This window comes from Tamandua tetradactyla, chromosome 17 (assembly GCF_023851605.1).
Source record: "Tamandua tetradactyla isolate mTamTet1 chromosome 17, mTamTet1.pri, whole genome shotgun sequence".
In the NCBI taxonomy this organism is placed as follows: domain Eukaryota; kingdom Metazoa; phylum Chordata; class Mammalia; order Pilosa; family Myrmecophagidae; genus Tamandua; species Tamandua tetradactyla.
Genome location: NC_135343.1, coordinates 20436406 through 20452110, shown reverse-complemented (window position 1 = coordinate 20452110; position 15705 = coordinate 20436406). Strand labels below are relative to the sequence as shown.

The 15705-nt window shown below is 39.7% G+C and overlaps 1 protein-coding gene and 1 pseudogene across 2 annotated transcripts in view; one reads left to right on the top strand and one right to left on the bottom strand.

The window, feature by feature from the left end:
• The window catches only part of FOXN2 (forkhead box N2), a 100353-nt gene extending 89755 nt beyond the window's left edge, over positions 1-10598 (bottom strand). The window contains exon 1 of one of the 2 annotated variants that reach the window (XM_077134169.1): positions 10506-10598. The gene's annotated coding sequence lies outside the window, so the exon portion shown is untranslated. Of the gene's footprint in view, positions 1-10187; positions 10371-10505 lie in introns of those variants that run through there. The other variant, XM_077134168.1, reaches the window with a different exon arrangement.
• A 3030-nt stretch (positions 10599-13628) lies between these two features.
• LOC143661108 (L-seryl-tRNA(Sec) kinase-like) lies at positions 13629-15256 on the top strand (annotated as a pseudogene).
• The last annotated feature ends 449 nt before the right edge of the window (positions 15257-15705 follow it).

Genomic DNA, 15705 nt, shown 5'->3' with positions numbered 1-15705 from the left:
TGCACAACTACGTGATGACACCGTGAGCCAGTGATTGTATACTTCAGATGGTGTGTATGGTATGTGACTATATTTCAATAAAATTGTATAAAAAAAAAAGAAGACGATTCCAAGTCATGGTACAAAAAACATGGAGTTTTAAAGTCTGACGGACTTGGGCTCTAGTTGCCAACACAGCATTTACTCAACTTCCCAGAATCTGTTTCTTTATCTATGAGAATGGAACACTCCTTTAAGGGCAGTTATTAAGAATTAAATTATGCACTCACGTGTCTAACATGTATGATACAGTGCCAGTACTTAGTGGGCACTTAATGAAGGGTAGAAATGATTGCTATGATTACTAATAAGTGTTTTTCAAACAGCACAGGGGGTAGCATTTGAGCTGAGCTTTTTTTTTTTTTTTTCCAACGCTTCTTAATCTTTTTTTTTTATTAAAAAAAGAATTAACAAAACAATTAGAAATCATTCCATTCTACATGTACAATCAGTAATTCTTAATAACATCACATAGTTGCATATTCATCATTCCTTAGTACATTTGCATCGATTTAGAAAAAGAAATAAAAAGACAACACAATAAGAATTAAAACAATAATAGAAAGAAAAAAAAAAAGAACCTATACCTCACATGTATGAGCTGAGCTTTTAAGGAGGGATGATCTGGACAAGGCATAGTACAGGCAAAATGAACAGTAAAATCTTAATTTATAAGAAATCTCTTCCCTTTTTTTCAGTATTTCCTCTTTTAGGACAAAGAAACAAAGCAGAAGGACATAAATTTATCAATTTCCTCACCTCCAAAGCTATATATAAAACTAAAAACTACATAACCCAATCTCAATGCAAAATTCTAATTTAATTTGTTCAATGGGATATACAATATAAAGTATATTAATATATTTTAGAAAATTTTTCATTAGCAGTTCAAAGTAAGAGTGCTTTGTAGTTACCCCATTAACTACAAAAAAAGTAACTGGAATCCACAGTCAATAAATCTTTGGCTGATTGAATTTTCTTCTCTGATAAAATTGGTATTGGTTTAATAACATTTCCTATAACATTCCCAACGTTAGAATGTCATAATTCTTCTAAGTATAAAGTGATCTCCCTCCAGAAAAAGTTTACCACCACGTTCAAAACTTTTATCAATATATTTTTCATTTTTTTTCTTTCCCCCTAAATAAACAACCACAACTTTTCATAAAAAGAGACCAGGGTCTCTGTTCTTTCCCCAATGTATTTTCTCCATATGCCTTCAAACCACTTTTCAGGGAAAAAAAAAAGCTCCTGAATAGCAGAAACACCAAATACCAATGCAAAGACTATTCATAAAGCCTTTATTTTCTGAGGTTCACTCCTACTTTTATCAAGAATTTTCTTATATCACCTGCAAACTTTATAAGGTAAGACAAATAAGACTTACAAAATTACACTGGTTATTTAACAGTAATATTTAGGAAGAAATCAAAGTAATTGTCCATTATCTGTATTGATAGTAAAAGGAGTTATTTTTAATGTACATACTTAGCCTTTATGATAAAAGCACATCTTCTAGATGGCAACTTAAGTAAACAGTTTTATTTAGCCTTTTAAGCCTTAGAGTAATTTTATGTTTATAACTATCAATGAAATCAAGATCTATGTAGGTGAGGGAATAGTACTGCCTTGCATTTAAATCAGGCAGGTTCCAAAAGAGTAGGAATAATGTCTCTTGCCTATCACTGTATTTTTACACCTAAATATAGTAGGTGGTCAATAAATCTGGTGAAGTTTGGATGTTGATTTAAAGAAAAGAAAATCAGGTCAAGAGATATAAAAAATACATGAATATGATATCCAGGGGTGCTAATCTCCCTGGCCGCATGGGAGATGACTCCCAGGTATGAGTCTGGCCCTAGCACCATGGGATCAACAATGCCATCCTGACCAAAAGGGGGAAAGAAAGTATAACAAGTAAGGTTATCAGTGGCTGAGAGTTCAAATAGAGTTGAGAGGCTACTCTGGAGGTTGCTCTTAGGCAAAGTTCAGTTAGACATTGCTACATAACTTGCCAAACCCCAACCAAAATCATTCCAGTCAATCCTAAAGAACACCTAGGGAAATATATAAGAGTTGACAAAGGTTCCATGCACTAGGGTAACTTTCCAGAAACCTACAACCTTCATATGGGTCCCTGGACCACATAAGTCCTGAAAACTAGAGGGCACAGAGTCTCCAGAACATCAGCTAATTCCACCTCCCTACCCTGAATTACTGACAGCCCTTCCAACATGAAAAAGTTAGAATGAGCATAGTCCAAATAACCCCAAAGAGTGGGAAAAAGACCAAAGGTGATGATGGAGTTATATAGAGAAGGTAGGGTTTAACATATGAGTTAAGTATCACTGCTGAATCATATTGAGATTTCTTTTCATTTACAGTATCTTAGAGCAGCTAGAAGTAAAAACCTAAAATTGTGGAATTATAATCCATACCGATCTCTGAAATCTGTTCTAAAACTAACTGTTGTGCTATGCTTTGAAATTTACTGCTTTTTTGTATATATGTTATTTTTCACAAAAAAGAAGTCGATTGTGATGATAAAAAAGTATTTATTCCTTCTAGTCTCTAATGTTCTGGAGCAGCTAGAAGGAAAAATCTGAGACGATGGTACGGTAGCCCATGACTGGGTTCTGTCCTGTGAACTACTTGTTGAAGAATACTTTGAAAACTATTGCTTTTTTCTTTCTTTGCTTTGTATATATGTTATATTATACAATAAAAAAAACAAAAAAAAAAAGAATACATGAATAAAAATCAGGTTAAGGCTTTGAGCATAGGCAGTGCTTAATGGCTTGCTCCCAAGCAGACTATGGAAGTGGTGGTAGGGGGCAGTGGTGGGTAGAGATGATGGGGTTGGGCAGGGTGGGGGGAGGGGGGAGGGAATAACTATAATGGAGAAGCCTAGCAAACATGACCTCAGTCAGGTGATCAAGGTTAACATCATCAGTGATAAATCATATTAGTAGCATGTACCTTTGATAGGATGGGATTAGAATGGCACTTCACCTCTGTCCTCTTCCTCCCTAAAACTTATGACCTCAATATAATCATGACAAAAACACCAGGCATATCCCAGTTAAGGGCATTCTACAAAATTCCCACAAAATTCCCCTAAAACCTGTCATGGTCAGGTGCACAAGTAGTTCAGTGGTTAGAATGCCCATTTTTCATGTGGGAGACCCGGGTTCAATTCCTGGACCATGCACCCCACAAAAAAAAAACCAAAACTGTCATGGTCATCAGAAACATGGCAAGTCTGAGAAACTAGGATTCTGGATCAGAAAAAGGACATAAAGGAAAAAAACAGTGAAAACTGAATAAAGGTTAGGTAATAGTAATGTAACTATTTTATTTCCTTGGTTGTGATAAATAGTAATGTAAAAAATTAATAACAGGGGAGACTCTGCACTATCTTGCAACTTTTCTGTCAATATAAAACTATTCTAAAATTAAAAAGTTTATTTAGGTAAAAAAAAATTAGATTAGGAGAAATAAGAAATATTTTAATTAAAACCCCAAATATGAAGCAAATGACGATAAACATTCTTTTAATCCCTTTGAATGTGATAGTAAGCAGAGATAGTAGTGGAAACAAGTTATTAAAACAATACCATAGGCATTATACAAGTCCATAGTGTTAATTATGAAGTCACATATGACCAAAGCAAAAGCTACTTGAATCTTAGTTTCCCAAAGTGTTATCCTTGGTCTTTAAAACTTCAGGTATAATTGAAAATCATAAGTACATGGAACCTTGAGTAGGACATGAAGTTTTGTTGGTTTGTCCAGAGTGATGCCCCAATAAATCCCAGAGTGATCTGAACAGTGAATAAAAAAGTATTTGCAAAATTCCCTTGGGGGATGGTGAGAAAGGGGGAAAATTCAACTTCCCCAAGTTGAATTCTTGATATTCTCACAGGCAGTGTGGACAATCAAAGCTATAGGTTGAGCCCCAATCTTGAGGTTGTTCATATGAAACTTAACCCCATAAAGGATAGGTCAGGCCTACTTAAAATTAGGCCTAAGAGTCACCCCCAAGAGAACCTCTTTTGTTGCTCAGATGTGGGCTCTCTCCAGCCAACAGAACAAGCAAACTCCAGCCAACAGAACAAGTCATGTGACATGACTCCCAGGGGTGTGGACCTTCCTGGCAACATGGGACAGAAATCCTAGAATGAGCTGAGACTCAGCATCAGGAGATTGAGAAAAACTTTTCGACCAAAAGGGGGAGGAGTGAAATGAGACAAAATAAAGTGTCAATGGCTAAGAGATTCCAAACAGAGTCAAGAGGTTATCCTGGAGGTTATTTTTACGCATTAAATACATATCAACTTGTTAATCAAGATGTAGTGGAGAGGCTGGAGGGAACTGCCTGAAAAATGTAGAGCTGTGTTCCAGTAGCCATGTTTCTTGAAGATGATTGTATAATGATACAGCTTTTGCAATGTGACTGTGTGATTGTGAAAACCTTGTGTCTGATGCTCCTTTTATCTACCTTATCAACAGATGAGTAAAACATATGGAATAAAGATGAATAATAAGGGGAATAAATGTTAAAATAAATTTAGAGTGAAATGCTAGATCGGTGGGGGTGGGGGTGGGGGTATGGTATGCACGAATTTTTTTCTGTTTTCTTTTTATTTCTTTTTCTGAATAGATGCAAATGTTCCAAGAAATTATCATGATGATGAATATGCAAGTATGTGATGATACCGTGAATTACTGATTATATATGTAGAACGGAATGATCGAAAGTTATGAATGCTTGCATTTGGTGTTTTTTAGTATTTAAAAAAAAATTAATAAAAAAAAGAATGCAGCAACAGATGACTAAAGAAATAAGGATAAAAATTAAATAAGGTGGGGTAAAGGGTAAAAATTAGGTAGATTGAAATACTAGTGGTCAATGAGAGGGAGGAGTGAGGGATGTGGGATGTATGAGTTCTTTCGTTTTTCTTTTTCTGGAGCGAAGCAAATGTTCAAAAAACGAGCATGGTGATGAGTGTACATCTATGTGATGAAATTGTGAGCCACTGATTGTATACCATGGATGGACTGTGTGTGTGTGTGTGAAGATTTCTCAATAGAAAGATTTTTTAAAAAGAAAAAAAAAACTTCAGCTAATACTTCTATGACAAAAATTCACAAAAGTGTCACCTCTACCTCACCGACATCTTCAGTCACTTCAGGTCATATTTACCTTGATATCTCCCAACTCACCTTACACTCAACTAATTAACTCATCTTTCTTAATGTTACCCTCCTAAACTTCCCTCTCTCAGTTATTCATTTTTTCTCCAATAGACCCCTCTCCTTAGCATTCCTCTCCATTCCCACAGCTCATAATCAGAAAACAGTGCGATCAAATAAATCTTCCACAAGTAAGGATTTTATCATATCATTCCCCAGTTCAAATGCCATCTTCCTTTTGTACTAAGCCATATATAAATTCAGAAGCAATGCTTCCAAGTTCATCTACAATGAGTTATTCTATGGTATGGTTCTCCTTCCTTGTCAAGAATGATATCCATCTCTCCATATCATACCAGAAGTATGCCTTTTCTTTAGTCAAAAATAATCAAATAGTAACTAACACATGTCACATATGTAGGAGAAAATAAAATTTCTTTAGGTGGTCAGAGACCTTATAATCTAGTTGGGATAATAAACCTAAAAAGATAACTAGTGAGAAATATGGAAGTGTGTCTTGACATAAGATTATACTAAAAAAAATACATTTATTAAATGAAAACAGGGCCTAGAGTTGAGAGGCTACACTGGAGGCCACTTTTATGCACACCTCAGTTAGACATAGCTACCTATCATAACTTGCCAAACCCCAAACAAAACCATTCCTGCTAATCCTAAAGAATACCTAGGGCATTATATAAGATTCTACAAAGGTATCATGTACTAGGGTAACTTTCCAAAACCTACAATTTCCAGATGGGTCCCTGGACCACGTAAGTTCTGAAATGCAGAGGAGCCAGCCTTTCCAGAACATCAACTAGTTCTATCCCTCCATCCCATATTATCAACAACCCCTTCCAACATGAAAAAGTTGGAATGGGAATAGCCCAAATACTCCTAAGGAGTGGGAGAAAGATCAAAGGTGATAATGGAGTTATACTGGGAAGGTCAGGTTTAACAAATGAGTATGAGTGCTGAATCATTACACTGATATTTCTTTTAGCCTTTGTGGTAGTTAGATTCAGGTGTCAACTTGGTTAGGTGAAGGTGCCTAGTTCTATTGCTGTGGACATGAGCCAATGGCATGTGAACCTCATCTGTTGCTGACTACATCTGCAGTCGGCTAGGAGGCGTGCCTGCTGCAATGAATGATGTTTGATTTAATTGGTTGGTGCTTAAATGAGAGAGTGCAATACAGCCCAAGCAGCTCAGCATACCTCATCTCTGCACTTGCAGCTCAGCCTAGGCCTTTGGAGATGCAGGAAGAAATCACCCCAGGGAAAGCTGTTGGAACCCAGTGGCCTGGAGAGAAGCCAGCAGAGATCACCCTGTGTCTTCCCACGTAAGAAATAATCTCAGTTGAAAGTTAGCTGCCATTTCTCTGAAGAACTAATGAAATAAATCCCCTTTTATTAAAAGCCAATCTGTCTCTGGTGTGTTGCATTTCAGCAGCTAGCAAACTAGAACAGCCTCCAATATCTTACATCAAGTAGAAATAAAAACTTAAAATTGTGGAACTGTAACCCCTAACAAACTCTGAAATCTGTTCTACAACTAATTGTTGTGATGTACTTTGAAATTTATTGCTTTAAATACATGTTATTTAAAGAGGAGTAGTTTAACAGAGAAGACAGGATTTAACAAATGAGTATGACCACCAAATCATTATATTGACATTTCTGTTGGTCTCCAGCATCTTGGAGTAGCTAAAAGAAAAAATGAAAAATTGTGGAACTGTAACCCATACCACACTTTAAAATCTGTTCTATAACAACTTGTTAAAATGTACTTGGAAATTTGTTATTTCACAATAATAAAAAAAAGTAAAAAAAAAAAAAAAAAGAAAGAAAAGAAAACAAGGCAGCATAGAATGCTACAGCCCCCAAAGAGTTATATGCTGTTAGAAAAGGGGAAAACGCTCAGTTGAGAGATGAAGGCAGCTCTAAAATTTCAAGGCTTCTCAGGGCAATCAAGATTTCAGTCAGGTGTGCAGGGGCACTTACAATACAATAAAGGTAAAAAAAAAAAAAAACTTGACTATAAGAACTACTCATTATTTGCTATTTTAACACAGTATTATATTATAGTGAAGATGAGAGGTCAGAAGGCTGAGGCCAAAGTTTGAAAAGTCTGGAGAAGAAATTTGGTATTCATGATCGATATGAATGATTTTGGTCATAAGAGTGGTAGAATTTTCAGGAAGATTAATCTAATGGGAGTAGCATGAAAACTTTAGAAAGCAAGAGCCTTACTTTAACCAAAAAGCCTTGCCATCTACTCTAAGGGCTCCCTTTTCTCTTACCTCTTACAGCACCTTCCTGCTTCATATAATCTAACACCTAATCATATCTTCTTACACTGTAAATTCTTTTTTTTCCATGTGTGTTAATATTATCTCTGCAGTCAAAGAATAGGGACTAAATCTTAGACCCTTCTTATTCCCTAAGAAATCAGTAAAACACTGGGCCCTTAAAACTATTTTTGAGGACCTTTGTGTATTTGTTATTTATGCAAAACCCAGTTCTAAAATGGCATTAATCAAAAAGCAACAAAAAAAGACAATACACACACACACACACACACAAAGAGGCGCTAAGCAATAAATTGCCATAAGAACCAGATTAGGTTTTGTATGAGCAGCACTTTTTAAAGTTTCATTTTGATTGTCAAATCCCTTAACTAATAATTTAATCTTCTAGCATGTTCAGTGTTCCCTGCTTTATATAAGTATCTCAATACCTCATTTACACTTTTCTTTCTCAATTAAGCATTGCTTCCAGTGGGTAGCGCATATACTCATTTCTCAATTGTATTATCTTTTACTCCAATATATTATCTATTAACTTCACTAATTGAGCACAATCGTTATGGTGTAATTTTTAAATTCTAATAAATGGTGCTGCTATCTTAAATTCTCTACACAATTCTTTTACACATTCTAAATGTTTCCTGTGTTTTAACATTGTTCAGGTAAAACTGATACAAATAAAAACATGTTACAGAAATAACTGGAATACACCAAAGCATTCACAAAATGAAACCGGATGCATTAGTAATCAAGTATTGTACTTAAATGCCCAAGTTCTCCAAACTCCTTTATCTTCAACTCTTTGACCCCTGACTTTTATATACCCCCAAATTTAACTCATTCCCTTAAAACAAAATCTGCTCGTGTTAACGTTCGTATTAACTGTTAACACTTTCAAAAAACGTTTAAGAAAGAACACATACACAAATCAAATGAGTATTTATTTCATCCCACAATAGTATTTTCACTGGTATACATTTATTTCTCTCAGGTCACAATTTTTATGTAAAAAGAAAAAACTGAGTGTTATAAGGCAAGGAAACCTCGAGAATGTGATTTCTGATTACATTTGAACCAGTCATTGATATTTTTGAATGTCAAATTATTTTTTCCAGAGTTGGTAAAGCCCATAATGTATTATTCTATTTCCCATCACTCCCAGGTGGTACCTAATACTGCTGAGATTTTAAAGATAAATAATCAAAAGAGCAGAAAAAGTAAAAATGTCAATATAAACCTTTATAAGACTGCAAGTAGACAAAGATAGGTCCTAAAATTCGGATGGAGCAGGGATATACATGTAAACGGTTCAACTTTTTCTACTTCCTCATCTCGGAAAGCAACAAAGTAAATGCGAATGTAAAGCTACAACAGGGTTACAAAAAGCCCATGGCTATCAGTGAAACCTCAGACCGGAGAGCCACTAGAACACTACAGTGTTCTCAACTGGCCACGTGGCTGTCACAATCAAAAGACAGGAGAAACAGCATAAATCAATCTGGAAACAACCGCCCTCCTCCCCTCACCTCGGATTTGGGGTAAAAGAAAGTCTAAATATTTTTTTGTTCTTTTTGTTTTGTTTTTTTGCACGCTAAGACTTCTTCCTGTACAGAGGAAACCAAGTATAGGGGCTGTTTTAAAGAGATGTTAAGGCAGAAATCAGTTATCAAGACCCGAAGAGTGTGGCTGCCGGGTGAATTAGATACCCCAACTCGGAAGCGCTGCGGTGGAAACACAGACGTTTAGCAAACCGGGAGAGGGGTGGAGTGAAGAGCGGGGAGAGAGCATTACAGCACACGGGCCGCTTTGCCCCTGACTCCCACTGTCCTCGTGGATTCTAGGCACGCTGCTGGGACTCAGAAGGGTGAAGGGCCGCCCATACGCCCTCACGATCTCCTTCTACCTGGCTCCCACCGCAGACCTCGCATCCTGCCCAAAGAGCGGACTGTAGGGCAGCGGTAGCCACAGCCCCAAAGGAGGCGGCAAACAGGAAGTGTCCATATGGCAGCGCTGAAATACTAACTCCCAAACCACATGACAGCCACCCTCGGAGGCCCTGGGGCGCCTGCCGGAGGAGGGGCAAGAGGGTGCCGGGGCCGGCCACCCCCACATCCGGGACCCGCCCTCCTCACCCCGGCAGCCCGTCGGTCCGAAGTTCAATCCGGCAGCGCCGGGCCGAGAGTCCCGCCAGGGGTTGAGCGAACACCCCACGCCCTGCACGTCTCACTCCACTTCAAGTCGGGGGAAGGGGCGGTGCAGGGATTCCCGAGGGGCTTAGGGACGTCCCCGAGCCCACTCAAGTCCTTCCTTGAGAGCCGGCACCTCTGGCGGCGGTTTCCGCCACACGACAGCCCCTGCCGGGCGTGCAATACCTTTCAAGAAAAACTCCTAACTCCCCTCAGCTCGAGACCGGCCAGGAGCCCCTACACGACCCCAGCCACAAGGAGTGAGACCCCCGCACCAGCGCCAATTCCTCACAGAACAAAAATGTCCGGACACGTCACGGGACAGCCGCCTCCGCGCCCCACGCCCGGTGCCGATCGCACGCGCTGCCTCGGCTCCCGGGAGCGGCCCCGGGCCGGGAAGGAGAGCGCGGTCGCCGGGTAGCGCCGACCCGGGAAGGCGCCGCTCCACCGGAACTCACCGTCAGCTTGGCCGCCGCAAGGAGGAGGCGAAGGACAGGCAGGGGAAGACACAATATGGCAGAGCCCCGCAGCTGCTCCTTGCGGCTTCCAGCAGCCGCCTCCGGGAAGAAGCGGCAACGAGCAGGCAGCGGCAGCTGCGGTGGCGGCCCCGGCAGCACCACATCCCCCTCCCGCTCTCTTCCTCCCTTCCCTAAACCCTCCCCCCACTGCCATGGCAACGCGGCGCCAGGGAGATTAGCCCCGCCCCTCCCTGCCGTCCCCGCCTCCGGCGACCCCTCGAAGAGGGTCTCGGCCCGCTCCTCCCCGTCCCCGCCCACCTCCAATCCGAGGGGCCGACTCCGAACCCGGCGGGCTGCCCAGAACGGCGGGTGAGGGGTGCGGTGTCCGGAAGGGCGGGGCTGGCCCGGAAGGCCGGGCGGAGACGCTGTGGGTTAGTGCGGGTTTCGGCGGAGGAGGGGCTGGGAAGGCGGGAAAATGAAAAGGCCTCGCCCGTTCGGGAAGGACCTATAGGAGAGCGGCGGAGGCGCGTCGTGGGCTCCGAGTGGCCGAGACTGGGGGAGGGCGGAGCGGGGCGAGGGTGGCCACCCCGGCAGGTCCGCGGGCGGTGCCTCGGCTGGGTTTGCTGCGACGGCCCACGGCAGCCCTGGGTTCCGCGGGTTTCCCCAAGAGCTTCCACCATTGAGCAGCCTTTGAAGGCACTTTATGAACCGTAAAGCATTAGCCGCTCCTGACTGAAACTTGACGTGGAAACTGCACTCAGCGTGTTTGTGGTAAAAGTAGACGGACTTTGGAATTAGATCCGAAATGTAATGAGTATGCATTTATTGAGCGCTTACTAAGTGCGAAGTAGTGTGCTATGCCCTTTACATGCATTATCAGAACCACAGTCATAGAGTAGCCAGATAGAATACTGAAAGCCCAGTTCACCTTAATTTCAAATAAACGTAGGATAATTTTTCGGTGTGAGAATGTCTCATTTGAGATATGCTTCCAGTTTTGTTTCGTTTTGTTTTTTGCTAAATCTGGTAACTCTGTCCTAACCATTGTGTGTTCCCGTTTTAGAGATAAGGAAACTGAGACTTAGAAAAAAACTTGCCAATATATATGGTACAGTGGCTAAGGTAGAACGCGAGTTTACTGCTATCATTTAGATCCCAATGATTAAATCTCTGAACTTTTATATACACATCTTCAAGTACCTATCTCACAAAGGTGTTGAGTAGATGAAAAGAAAAGGGTTATAAAAGAGACTCCACAGTGGCTGCGGTATAGCAGATGCTCGTAGAAATAGGAATTTCCTTCTTCACAATGTGCCAGGCCCTGCATATAAAGTGAGCTGAGTATGAGGAAAGTTATCTGCTGGCAAAACAAGTCAAGCCGTGGGGATAGCAGAGACACAAAATAATTGTAAGCCCTAAGATATATAAAAACAAACAAGAAACGTTCAGTCCCCTCATTACACAGATGAGAGCACTGAGTTTATATGATTTGTCCATGGTCATCTACTATTGCCATTTGTTTTTCATTACACTGCCCTGGGCGGCCTCCTGGCTGCATTCAGAGTGAGAGGCAACAAGACAATTAATTGTACAATGTGCTTCAGTTAGAGCAAGAAATGCTGCAGTTCTCCCCAAAGCAGTCATGGTTGCCCCCTCATGTGGACTAATTGAAGGAAGTTCCAGGAGGAAGAATTAGTGTGAAGGGAGTAATGGAAAGAAAAGAAAGAAAGGTTGAAAGAAGGTAGCTTCTTGGGAGCCACAGCATCCTCAAACTTCATCCCCATGTTATCTCTGCTGGCCACTGTCACGGTGGCTACTAACATAAATTAGGCCTTCATCTTAATATATTGAACTTTGATTTCTCTTTTTTCCTTCATTATGCCTACTCCTATCAAGGTTAAACATTGGTGGCCAAACAAGTCCTCCTTCACTCTGAAAGAATCACAGAATTTGAGAGCTGGAAGATATTTTAGAGGTATATCATCCAGGGCTCAATCCATCATAGATGAGGAAAGAAATCTAGAAAATGTTATGTAACTTGTACAAGATCAAATAATGAATCTATTTCATCCTCATCCATTAAGTTATCTCTCTTGATGCTCTCTAATACTGATTCAACCCAAGAAGGCGAGGGACATTTAAATAATCTCTGTGGCGAAGCTCAGGTCTCTTAGCCAATAAGTCATATGCTTGGTTTACAGTCTAGGGATACTTGTATCTCTAGAGGTTCTTTTAAAGAACTTTGAACCACAATTTAAGGAAAAGCTCTTATTAAAGATCATGATGATTCAGGGTTAGTAGCTTCTTTTCAGGAGTTTACAAGAGTAGAAAGGCTAGGAAAGCTGAGCTTAACTCTTTAGAAAAAAGAGGATCCTGGCATTTAAGATCTTTTATAAAGCTTGTATTCTTTCTAAATATTTTGAAGGAACATACTCAGTGAGGAATCCTATTGGATGACAAATGCATTAGAAAATATGTATTTTTAAATGCCCTCATGTTTAGGTTGAAAAGTGATAGAAACTAAAATATGTTTTTAATGTATTTGTCGTTATATAGTGCTATGTATATTTACAGAAAACTTTGTAATCGTGAATTGATGATTCTAAAAATAATCAGATTACCAATAAGGAATCTAGACTTCAAGCTCCTTGAGGTCAAGAACCATGTTTCATTTTTGTATTCTAATTTCTTAGAACAGCATCTCGTAGAGAGGGGATGTTCAATAATATTTGCCAATAAAATAAGTAGCTTCCCTCAAATTATATGACACCAGAACTAGATTATAGCATTTCTAAGTAATAGTCTGCCACTTGGGCTAGCAAGTTAAGAGTTATGAGTAAAAGTCTAATTTATTTCTTTAAGGAGTTTTTTCAATGCATTTCTTAAAAGCACATACCTATATTTAATAATATCTACATTTCAATAATCCCTGGTATGGCAATAATTTAGACAAATTAACCTAATGAGGACATAAGAGAAGCTCAATAAAATATTAAAAATTGCTTGAAAACATTAGAAAGGAGAAATGATTGTGAGGAATTACCAGGCCATGTTCTAAGGAATGCTGAAGATCCAGGAGGTAAACCTTTCATTCACTTATTCCATAGGTTACTAAGAGGATAAGCAGGACTGGGAACAGAGATTAGAGTTCAGGTCATGACAAAGGAGAAAGGAGAGAAAACCCTGTTGAAGCCCCTTTGCTTTGGACTGAGAATGCAAATGACTACATCCAAAAGTAAAGAGGCAACTACTCAATTTCAAATCATCTCAGCCATGAAACTGAATTACGGTAATTCCTTTGAGTTGACGCCTCTAAACACCAGGCAAAAGCAAACTAAAATACTCTCTGAGTAAGATATCCTAGGCTCAAATAATTTCTACAAACAATTTTGCAAATATAATACCTAGTACACAGCTATTGGGCACCCACTAATGCATGCTATGGGAGACGGAGCCCTGACAGAGGAGACTGAAGTGGAGCTGGTTTGGCATAGTTACGCGACAAGTGAGAGAATGAGTTGGCTCCATAAATATATCAAAATATAGATACAAAGCAATCGTTTTAGAATGATGCACTTTAGAGCCATCCCAATGGAAATTGCTTCAACAGGAACTGTTGAAGTACCTGGAAGCCTTCTTGATGGCTGTCATTAGCCAGTGTCAGATGTCTGATCCTCCCAGCAGGACTGAAGCCATGTGGGAAGATTTTATTACATGCTTAAAGGATCAAGATCTGATATCTTCTGCCCTGCTTGAGACCCAGTCTTGCCACCTCTTAATGAAGATTTCAGTTTCCAGACCTTTGGTTTGACAGCTTTTATTATCAAAGCATGAGATACGAAGTCTACCAACTGGCTTGGAAATATTCACTAGGCTTTTGCTAGCTCTTTTTAGCTTGTCATGTTGAAACCTGCTTACAGAGGAATGACTAGAGATCAAGAGCACTGCCTGCTGAGACCATTCACCTCATGGGAAGAAAGACAGAAAAGCCCAATCCTGAGAAAAATGCTTGGGAACACAACAGCCTCACAATCCAGAGTCCAGAATGTTCTTCTGAAGTCAGCCTGGAAGTAACTGATGTATTGCTTACTGCTTTGGAAAATCCAGCAAAATATGTTGAGGACAATATGGAACAAAAAGAAACAGAATTATTTATTCAACTGTGCTGGTTTGAAAGGATGTATGTACCCTAGAAAAGCCATGTTTTAATCCTAATCCCATTTTGTAAAGGCAGCCGTTTTTTTTAATCCCTATTCACTACTGTATGTTTGAAACTGTAATTAGATCATCTCCCTGGAGATGTGATTTAATCAAGAGTGGCTGTTTAGCTGGATTAGGTGGAGGCATGTCTCCACCCATTTGGGTGGGTCTTGATTAGTTTATTGGAATCCTATTAAAGAGGAAACATTTTTGAGAAAGTGAGAGATTCAAAGAGAGCAGAGCAGAATGACACGGCCACGAGAAGCAGAGTCTACCAGCCAGCAACCTTTGGAAATGAAGAAAGAAAATGCCTCCCAGGGAGCTTCATGAAACGGGAAGCCAGGAGAGAAAGCTGGCAGATGATGCTGTGTTTGCCACGGGCCTTTCCAGATGAGAGAGAACCCCTGAACTTCATTGGCCTTCTTGAACCAAGGTATCTTTCCCTGGATGCCTTAGATTGGACGTTTCTATAGACTTATTTTAATTGGGACATTTTCTTGGCCTTAGAACTGTAAACTAGCAACTAATTAAATTCCCATTTTAAAATGCCATTCCATTTCTGGTATATTGCATTCCAGCAGCTAGCAAACTAGAACATCAACCAACATTCTCCATCAAGCTGATCAGACACTCCAAAGAATTGTCTCTCAGGCAGTGAATGAAGCAAAAGAAGAACATATGCTTCCTTATAACTTGAAGCTTCTTGCAGAAGAACTGAACAAGCTCAAAGCAGTGCTTTTGGAAGATCTAAGACAAGGGAACAATAAAAAATATCTGTGCTTTCAACAAATCACTGAATATCAGATAATTCCTTTTTTCATTATGAGAATGGTAACATTGTACAGAGGTGTTTTTCAAAACAGCATTAAAATTTCTGAATTTCCAAAAAAAATCTAGTACACAATAAAAAATAATGAGTCACACGTACAAAATAATAATCAGTCACACAAGAAATAAACAAGTAAAAACAAAGCAGAATAATGCTGCTGTGAACACTGACACAAAAGTATCTATCAGAGTTCCTGTTTTTATTTTCTTTGGGTATATACCTAGGAGTGGAATTGCCAGATTAGATGGCAATTCTGTATTTGACTTTTTGAGGAACCTCCATATTGCTTTCCACAGTGTCTGTGGTTTATACTCCAATATTCATTCATAGCAACATTATTCCTAATAGCTAATAGGTGCAAACAACCCAAGTGTCCATCATCAAATGAGTGGATAAACCAAATATAGCACACATACACAATAGAATATTATTCAGCCATAAGAAGGAATTAAATTCTGAGACATGCTGCGTCCTTGAAGAACCTTGAAA